This window comes from Triticum aestivum, chromosome 6B (genome assembly GCF_018294505.1).
Source record: "Triticum aestivum cultivar Chinese Spring chromosome 6B, IWGSC CS RefSeq v2.1, whole genome shotgun sequence".
Taxonomy (NCBI): Eukaryota; Viridiplantae; Streptophyta; class Magnoliopsida; order Poales; family Poaceae; genus Triticum; species Triticum aestivum.
Window position 1 is genome coordinate 31226776 of NC_057810.1, and position 7554 is coordinate 31234329.

Genomic DNA, 7554 nt, shown 5'->3' on the forward strand with positions numbered 1-7554 from the left:
GGATCAACTCCTCTTTTGGTGTGAACCTTTGTTAATGACGTGTACCCCTTTTTTTGAAAACAGGCGTCTGCGGAGAAGACGGCCGCTCATCAGGTGGAAGTGTCTGAACTGAAGCAGAGCCTGGAACGGGCCGAGGAAGAACTTGGCCGTGTGAGGAAGCAATTAGAGGAGAAGCAAGGTATGTTTAAACAATGTCTTGCATTAGGCACGAATGAGTAATTGTGCCTATTGAAAAGTATTTGTGTTGTACGCCCTAGGAGCGAGTGCCGAATATGAGGCGCTGAAGAAGGTTGTGGCTGATGCCAACAAGAAGGCTGCCGCCGAACAGGCGCTTCATGAAAAACACGAGGCCAGGGTCATCACAGCTGAACGAGAGCTCTAGGAGGCTGTGACGAAAAGCGAGAGCGTGGAGCAGACTCTAATAGGGAAAGAATCCAAACTTTCCCAAGCTCTCCAAGCCGCGGAAGATGCTCGGGAAGAGGCCCGAGGTGCTGTACGGGACATTCAAGAGGCCCGGAAAGTTACGGCTGGTAAGGCCTGTTGTATTCGTGGCCATAATTACATGATAGTGGGGAGAACTCTAAGCGGCAAGCTGAATTCTTTGATTTTACAGGGGTGTTTGCGGATCTGCCTCGCAGCATATCAGACGCTGCCCAATTCTACCGTACCGAGGAGAGGAAGTCTGCGGAGAGGAGCTTCTGGTCACATTATTTGGCTCCAAACTATCCGGTTCCTTTTATCGATCAGCTGAAGCAGCTGGTCGAACTGCACCAGGTGGCCGAACTAGCCATGAAGGACTTGGTTGTCCGGCTGTGGCCTGCGGAGCCAATTCCGAGCAGTTACTTCGGACTCGTGAAGCGGATTGTGGGCGCTTGTCCTCGGCTTGATGCTATCAAGCGACCAGTCTGTATAGAGGATGCACGCATGGCATTGGCCTATGCAAAAGTGCATTGGGGCAAGCTTGATACGGAGAAGCTGATGAATGAGGGGCCGCCGGAGGGCAAGGAGCACCGCAATCCCGAACTGTATTATGAAGGTGTACTAAAGGGGGCCCGCCTTGTGGCGGATAAGTGTACCAAAGACATTATGTTTCCCTGAGGGCATTCATACCGATATTTGTAATATGGGATAATGTCGCTTTTATTATATATTGCCTATTTTGTTTGAACATATGTTCTTCCCGTGCGGCTGTTTATTGTATCTAAATTCTGAGAGTTGGCCAGTCGTCGGCTTCAGTCCCCATGTAAAAATACGGGGGTGTTCGGGATATATCTGAACACTCTTTATCCCATGCTTGGGTCCTTTTAAGGAGGTGTTTCTCACCACGAACCAGGCAATCGGACTATATGGCTTTACTACTCTCACTTAGCCATAGGAATTCGAGTATGGTCGGCGCATCCCCTAGTGTTCGGAAGGCCGAACTAGGGGCTCTATTGGCGCCTGATCGGAAGACCGATCCATCGCAATCTGCATTTATAGTGGCGTTATGCGGAATAAATCTTTAAGGATTTTGCAACCTCTCGAACAGCTGACCAGCTCTCGCTGCATCATGACAGTCAGTTTTTGGCTTTCTCTACTGAGGTGCTCGTCCGGCAGAACCGGGACACAATCGTAGTAGTTCTCCCAGCGCTACCTTAGCCGACGGAACGGAACGTAAGGTACCAAAACATGGGAGCCGGGCAAACCCAACCAATGACCCAAGACATGATTCGGAGCTGATGCATATAGTGCTATAAGTTCGGGGTGCCGAGCGACCGAGAAGGTGGCCGGACTTTTTTGCCGTATTATGAAGCCCCTGGCACAACCGGGCGTAACACGAAGTGTGGCTGCCGTTTTGTGGCAAATAGGCGTTGATGATAAGAGACGGCCAATACGTGTTATTTAAGTCTACGCATTGTAGCAAGTAATATGGCTATGCATATGAGTGCGATTTATGATTATGAAAAGAGATGGTTTTTGGCGGAACCTGTGATAGCCGGACTGTAGGGGGCTGTTAGAGGATCGAGAGTGTATCTGAACTGCCTTTTACCTGAATGGTCCTGTCCCTTTGTGTCCGGTCCGATTCCACGCCGCCGGTCCTGTTCTGCATCAAAGTTAATTTGTGAAAGCAAATGCTTGGAGGCAGCCGAACGTCCTCTTGTGGTTGGTCTAAAGGTTCCTGATCGGAGCCTGGTGACCCCAGCCGCTATACCGTGAAGCAGCGCAGACTCCTCAGTTGGTGTCCGGATAGTTGGCTGTCATATCAAAATTTTGATAGACATGCATGACTTGCTACTCTGGCAGCTGTATGGTTTCCGCTCTAAGAGCGGGGTTTCGGCCTTGTGCATAGGCGTGAGTATATCACCGGCGTTGGCCTAATGGTCTACCACGTGGAATCTAGTCAACGTGGTTCATCCTGTTAGCATACGGTGGCTTACCGTACGAGGGAAATGCGCCGATAGCATGACACTTTTTGGTTATCTGAGAACAATCCTCAGAGCCGTGGGCCAAAAACTTGGCCTTTGCGCCTGACATCTTGTAGAAGGTGTTTATTTGTACATTCATACCCGCGGGGGTTTATGTGTTATGGAGCCCCTGGACTACTAGGTCTAGGGGTATGACAATTGAATTGATGTGGTTTGTATGATAGGGGGCGATCGGCCGTACTATTGTGCTCTGGGGGGGGGGTCTCTTAACTAGACGCCTCCCTTCATTGTTTCTGGCACACGACCTGTCGCTTTGTTTTGAGGATCCGGCATTCTCTATTGGTATGCCTTGCCGTCCTTCTAGGAGTACCGTGAATTTCACATGGTTGATCAAGTATGTGGCTCGGGCCAAATAGGCTTGAGCTGTTATTTGTCTTTTGACCGGACTGGGAGTTGCTGGACTTGGCGCCAGCTTCCCTGACTTGACATTTATTACCATTGCGCCGAGGCTTGAGGATGCCTCTTCGTGTATCCTTCTTACTGTCTTGGGCCGTAGTGGTGTGTGGACGTCGTGTTGTGTGCCTTTGGTTCTCCTGCTTAGGTTGAGGTAGCCAGTTGTGCCACGTATGTCCTTTGTTAGGGCGGTCGAATCCGTACTTTTCGGTGGCCAGGATCTTGGTTCACCTATCTGCTAGTAAATCTTGGCCAGCTTTAAGCTGTTCTTGCTTCCTTTGCAGACTCCTTGCCATGGCTATGAGCCGTCGCTTGAAGCGAACTTGTTCCGCTGGATCTTCAGGCACGCCGAATTCGTCAATGCCGAGGCTTACCTCGTCTTCGGAGGGGGGGTGTATAGTTGTCCCTCTCCAAGTATCCCACCATGGCCGGTCCGGCCTGCTTGAAGGTAAGCTGATCAGGGCTGTACTCCTCTTCGGCACCATTCGGATTGCTTTTATCTCCGGGGCCGGTATTGATGTGGCGAGGCTTGGAGCGGTGCCGAAGACGCCCATGCTTTGCTTTTTCTCCTGAGGGGTTATCCTCCACCGCCTCGTCGCCATTGGTTTCCTCCGGAGTGTCCACCATATATATATCATATAAAGAGGCGGCTGTTCACCGCCCTATTAGCGGTTCCTCCTGTATGTCTCCTGCATCGTCTTCCATATCGTCGATGTCTTCGGAGTCGAAGTTAAGCACGTCGGTTAAATCATCGATCGTGGCGATGTAGTGGGTGGTTGGTGGGCAGCGAATTCCTTCGTCACCTGCTTCCCACTCAAGCCGGACATAGTTCGGCCCAGAGCCTCCTGACAAAGAGGGAGACTTTAATGAGTTCAGCATGTCGCCAAAGGGCAAGTGCTGAAAAATGTCCGCAGCGGTAAACTCCATTACTGGTGCCCAACCTGGATTGGCTGGCTCGAGGGTGTGCGGACCGGAACCAACAGCCGGATGTGAGTCCGGGGGCCCAAGGTTACAGGCCTCCACAGAGATGAGACCTGTGTTCGGCTCCACCGCTGATGGGTATGCGGCCTGCGGGACAGGGTCCACCCCTCCGTCTTTAGGCAACGCGACCTGCTCCGGATTTACCAGGGCTACTGCGGGGATGATATCCCGAGCATTGTCCGACAGCAGGTCTAGGCCATGCATGTCGTGACTGTCCGGCGCTCCTGGCTCAGGCCCGAATCCGTCGAAGATCAAGTCTCCATGAATGTTCGCCGTGTAGTTCAAGTTTCCGAACCTGACCTGGTGGCCAGGGGCATAGCTGTCGATCTGCTACAGATGACCTAGCGAATTGGCCTGCATTGCAAAGATGCCGAACACAAAGATCTTTCCGGGGAGAAAAGTCTCGCCCTGGACAGTGTTGTTGGCGATTGAAGATGCCATCAAGCCTCAAAGCGACGACACAGAGGAACTCTCAATGAAAGCACCAATGTCGGTGTCAAAACCGGCGGATCTCGGGTAGGGGGTCCCGATCTGTGCGTGTTAGGCTGATGGTAACAGGAAGCAAGGGACACAATGTTTACCTAGGTTTGGGCCCTCTCGATGGAGGTAAAACCCTACTTCCTGCTTGATTAATATTGAAGATATGAGTAGTACAAGAGTAGATCTACCACGAGATCGTAGAGGCTAAACCTTAGAAGCTAGCCTATGATGGTATGATTGTAATTGTGATCGGCCTTCTAAGGACCATCCTCTCCGGTATATATAGACACCGGAGAGGGCTAGGATTTACATGGAGTCGGTTACAAGGAAGGAAATATAATATCCGGATCGCCAAGCTTGTCTTCGACGCAAAGGAGAGTCCCATCCGGACACGGGCCGAAGTCTTGAGTCTTGTATCTTCACGCTTCAATAGTCTAGACGATGTATATAGTCCGGCTGTCCGGATACCCCCTAATCCAGGACTCCCTCAGCCCCCTCGGCGGAATCTCGAAGGTGAAGGAGGGAGGAAGGCGAATCCAAGACCGAGGAGGCATGGCGGCGTGAAACACGAACTCGCGGGAGGAGTTCGTGGCATGGACTCCATGAGGGCTGACACGCACCGCCGTGATCCGTCGGCGACGCCGGCGACGCGGGCGGCGCCGCTCGGCGCCCTCTTCTCCAGGGCCCTCGATTCAGGCGTACAAGGGCAGCGGAAACCTCGATGGTGGCCGCTCGTACCAAGGCCTCGATGCCCCCTGCCGAGAACCCTCATCTCGGCGGAAGGGAGCTGGCTGTTTCTTCGGCGGAAATGGGTAGGGACCCTCTCGGGGGGCCTTCCCCTTCTCTTCTGCAGAAAACCGGCGGATTGGCGTCATTGTCGACAAAACGGAGGAGGAGTGAGGAAGAAGAGGCGAAGCAAGGAGAGATGGACAACGGGGGCTCTCGCCCGCCCGTACTTATAGTCCAGAGGAGGCCAACCGTCGGCCTCCACGACCTCAGGTTATCATGACCCGCTTTTGCATGCAGGGACTTGTCAAGTCGGACAGTTGCCGAGGCGTCGTGGGGAAGTGGAGATGCCCACGCCCAATCAACCGCCATGCAGCGCCCAAGGCCGCAGGCTGTTGGGGCCCGTGGCGCTTCGCACTTGCCCCTTTGCTTCTCTACTAAGCCAAGTCCAGGTGCGCCTTGGGCCCGGGGGCTACTATCAGCGTTCCGGGAATGGGGGTACCCAGACTTGCCTGCATGCGGCCTGCGGCGTGGCCCAAGCAGTGGCCCAGTGCGGCCCATCTTCATTGACTCAAGCTCAAGACCCTCGCGAGGGACCAAACCTCGCGGGGCGGACGATAGGAAGCTTCCTCAGGAGTAGCCTCGTCAGGCTGGCTCGCGAGGAGGCGGATAGATCAAGGCAGGGTACCTCGCAAGGTGCCCATGACGCAAGCCATAATGATCGAGGCCAGGCGGGCGCCGGCCTGCCTAGTGTCCTTGTTTCCCCTTTGGTGCAAAGGGAGCAAACACAGGCCAAGGCATCAGGAAAAGGCAACCATTTCGGTGCAACAAGACCAAGACCAAGGAAACGGCCGGAAGGAGGTCATCGTGGAGCCCAGGACGGCGTCATCGTCACAGCCTTTAACAGGCGACGACCGACTTTAGTCAGGATAAGTGTACTAGATGTTCCCCTTCAAAATGGCCAATTGTTGGCGCCCTTCCCGCTCAATATTTGGGAAGAGGACCAGGGCCTCTCGCTCTATATATAGGACTAGCCACCATAGTATAGGGGGGGGGATCTGGAATCTGGAATCAACCCTTTGAAAGGGACAACACCACCACAAGAACACCCCTCGCGAGGCTGTTCTTCCTTTGTACTATTCATCATCAGCCCCAGAGGCAATCCACCACACCACACACTGGAGTAGGGTATTACACCACAATGGTGGCCTGAACCAGTATAAACCTTGCGTCCCTTGTGTTGTTCATCGTGTAGCCTAGATCCTTTGCGAGGCGACGAGACGTGAGTTGGTAGGGGAGAGATCTCCGCGCGCACCCCAGTGTTCGAACCTCAAGGGTCTGCCGAAACCCGCAATCCGACAGTCATTGAGTCCGTGCGCTCATATCAACCTTGCATGCGTCACTATGTATGTGCGTAGAAATAAAGTTTGGAGGCGATCTTTGTGCATTACCGCATCTATGCATAGATAGAGAGTATGTATGCGGGAATACTTGCGATCCTCATAATTACCACGTCTAATCAAATATATCCTAGTAACAAACAAATTTCTTTTATAAAAAATAAGCGTATGCGCGCACGCACACACACACGGGTGTAGGGAATTATTTACTTAGTCCTCATATAACTTATATTTTTTTCTCGATAAGATGAGTATATATCTTTCCTGGTTACCCAAGCTTCCATATATGTATTTTAACCTTGGTGGGATTATTTTTCGCAGAGGTGACATGAGCCCTGAGAGTAGCTTAAGACATCTCTAAGTAACTAGATTACTGGAAAACATCTTTATTGATATCAATTTATTAAATAAACTTATTCAATATTGCATGGCTCAAGCAGGAGAACAGGCAATTATATTATTGTTCTATACAACAACAATTTGGAATTTGAACATTATGGGTCTTGCAATAGTGCCTGAATCGGTGATGCATTATATGATTACACATGTCTTCGCACCTCGGGCTATCACAGGGATTGAGAGTCTCACAAACCACATTATGAACAGATTCTGCAAATGCAACATGTACACATAGATCAAACAAGCTATATTAGCAATGTGTTGACTAATTTGGACAATAGGAAAGTTCACAAAAAATAGGGGTATAAAATGCTACATACCAGTGCCTGCATGGCAGGATGGGAAGGTAGAACACATCATAGAAAGCACCATGAAAGCTATAGCTATGGAACGCATGACTGTCGTCCATCCTGTATTGTTCTTAGCGAGTGCCATGAGGACAAAGAGATTAGTTTTTTCTGCTTTTCCTTCCTTATTATGTTCCTATGTGACCACTTCCTATATATAGAGAGCCACAATAACATCATAGATAATGATCTCACATTAATGTACTTCCCTACCAATAACTGCCAAATCTTGCCGATTCAAGATAAATCTTGTTCGCTCTTTATATGGATCAATGAATTTATTTCATGTGTATCTGCGTGGTATTGCTAGTATTTATGACGAGTCACAATCAAATATTAGGCAATAATCCTATAGTTCTATGA

The 7554-nt window shown here is 50.9% G+C and overlaps 1 long non-coding RNA gene across 1 annotated transcript; it reads right to left on the reverse strand.

Moving 5' to 3' along the window:
- Positions 1-6815: 6815 nt before the first annotated feature.
- LOC123133013 (uncharacterized) lies at positions 6816-7303 on the reverse strand. The gene is made up of 2 exons (XR_006465133.1): positions 7165-7303; positions 6816-7054 (listed from the first exon to the last, which is right to left on the reverse strand). It is a non-coding gene; the product is annotated as an uncharacterized lncRNA (long non-coding RNA).
- Between the last annotated feature and the right edge of the window lie 251 nt (positions 7304-7554).